The sequence below is a fragment of the Gopherus flavomarginatus genome, chromosome 12 (assembly GCF_025201925.1).
Source record: "Gopherus flavomarginatus isolate rGopFla2 chromosome 12, rGopFla2.mat.asm, whole genome shotgun sequence".
NCBI lineage: Eukaryota > Metazoa > Chordata > Testudines > Testudinidae > Gopherus > Gopherus flavomarginatus.
In genome coordinates this window covers 6,444,109-6,446,633 of record NC_066628.1, presented here as the reverse complement: position 1 = coordinate 6,446,633, position 2,525 = coordinate 6,444,109, and positions in this window count along the sequence as shown.

Below are 2,525 nucleotides of genomic sequence, written 5' to 3'. Positions count from 1 at the left end.
TGAAATGTGCTGACCCTTGGACGAGAAAGGGGAGTTTCCCTTCCTGTAAACAGGCTTTACATGGAGTTGAGTCATGGTTTGGAACCGCAGCTTCCTAGTGACAGCTCCACGGTGTGTCTTGCTCAGGACCGTCCCTACCCATATGCAAAGTAAAAAGCTGTGTAGGGAACCCAATTTCCTGGTGCCTTGTGCAGCTATGTGCGGCTCCAGCCCCTGCCCCTGCTCTGCCCCAGCACCGCTCTCACTCCCTTGAGTACCACAGCAGGGCCGGTCCAGCACTCACGGGTGGTGGGAAATGCAGCGACCGGCCCCAGCTGTGCTGCCCATGAGTACTGGGGGGTGGTTTCCCCCTAACCCCCAAGCCAGCCCCCACCACAGAGGCCTGGGACTAGTGTGTCCTCTCCATGCAGAGGCCTGGGACCCCACACCCTCCCCCATGGGGGGGCTGCGTAGGGCCCCAGAATAGCTAGGGACGGCCCTGGTCTCGCTCATGCAACCGAAGTTGGTCCAATCAAAGTTATTACCTCGCCCAACTTGTCTCTGCCGGGGGACTGCAAGATAAAGGACCAAAGTGGTGTAAGTCTGTCAGGGGACAGAGCACAGGTGGTATCACAGCCAAGACAACAGGGCTGAGGAAGGGACCGACTAGCAGTGATTTTCAAACTTTTTGTATTGGTTCACATAGCAAGCCTCTAAGTGTGATGCCTCCATATCAATTAAAAATGGGGGGTTAATTTAATTTAATAGGGGTTCAGGGGGAGTTGACAGATCACGACCTCCGTGTAACCACCTTGCAACCCCCTGAGGTGTCACTACCCCCTGGTTGAGAACCCCTGGGATACAGCATGATGCAATGGAGCTGTAGCACAACTGGTTTATTTGAGGGACCCAAGGGAGGTAGCGCAGAAGTGATCACTGCAGTCAGACAGTCCCAGCAGCATATTGCAGTACAACCTCTCCTCTCTGTCCCCTGAGCTGGTGCTGTATTGAAGGCAGAGAACAGGTTAAACTCATCCCAGCGGGAGCAAGTTCTCCCCTTCCAGAGAGCAGGGAAACAGCAAACTTCTCCCTCCTTGTGTCTTGAGCTAACACAGGTCTGTTTCCTTATGATGATCTCTTGCTAGGATAGCTCAGGGTTGGCTGTGCAGAGCCCTTTACCTGGAGCTGTGGGGTGGCGGGGGCTAGGGTGACCAGACAACAATTGTGAAAATTCAGGACAGGGGGTGGGGGGCAATAGGAGCCTATGTAAGAAAAAGACCCAGAAATCGGGACATCTGGTCATCCCAGCGAGGGCGGGGGTGGAGAGAGAGCTTCATGAACGAAATGACCATTCACACACAAACTGAAGTGAACATTTTCAGTACGAAACAAAACAAACTGAAACGAGTTTTGTCCAAACCCCTGAAAGAAATTTCAAATGGAACCAAAAATTCAAGCTTGTCCAACACAGTTTTTATACGGATTTAAATAGCAAAATGAGTATAAAAAACTGTCCTTAGACCAGCCTTTCATTCAAAAGCTTTTGGTTGGTTGGTGGTTTTTTTTCCCAAAAAACTATTTTTTTTCAAAGCGGCCCTATAACGGTGTGTCTACACAGGAATAAAAAAACCCATGGGTCCCCCAGGTCAACTAAATCCCGATCACAAGGCTCATGCTCCAGAGATGCAAAATTGCTGGATAAATGTTCGGCTCGGGCACCACCAGCCCAAACTCGAATGTCTACACAGCAATTTTTAGCCCCGCAGCCTGAGCCCCATGATCCTGAGTCAGTTGACCGCAGTCAGCTGCAGCCATGCCATGCCAGAGGTCTTTTAATCTGTGTAGCCGTACCCTGAAAGACCAACCAGAGAGGCCACTATTAGAGAGCTTACACACCTCATTTACACGGAGTTGTGCAGGCCCCACTACAGACAAACAGATACACACCCAAAGCCATGTGCTTTGTATTCCCCAGATGCCATATGCAAAATTCTGGACATGAAGTGGACTGGGAAGGAGGAGGGGGGAGAATTTAGGATGTCTGATTTTTGGCCTTATGTAAATTTCTTTCACTTAAAATTGTTCCTCACCTTCATCTTCTGTGCAAAACAGAGTGGTTGATGAAGGTGGGAGGCTGGTGGGGAAGGGGGGGCGGGAAGTGTTATGGTATTTGGGCAGGGTGTGATTAATGAATAAGCTACTAGAGGCTGCAAAAAAACCTAGTCCTTGTGGTTGAAGAGGATACCTCAAAAATGTGGTCACTTTGGTAGTGATGTCTGCCTGAGCTTGCAGAGAGCCTGAGACAATAGCTCTGGGTGTGGGAGAGGAGATCTGCCCTCAGTTTAACCAATGGAGCAACTTGTGCCCAAATTTTCAGAAAACCTGAGAGAATAGCTCTGAGTGCAGGGAACCACCTTGTGCAACTCAATGAGGTGTTAATGCCCTGCCCCTGTCCTTGGGGAGGAGGGGCCAGCTACCAACCCCACACCAGCAGGGGATTCTGTCTGTGGTAAGAAGGGAATAGCACAGACTCCCCCCACCATCAA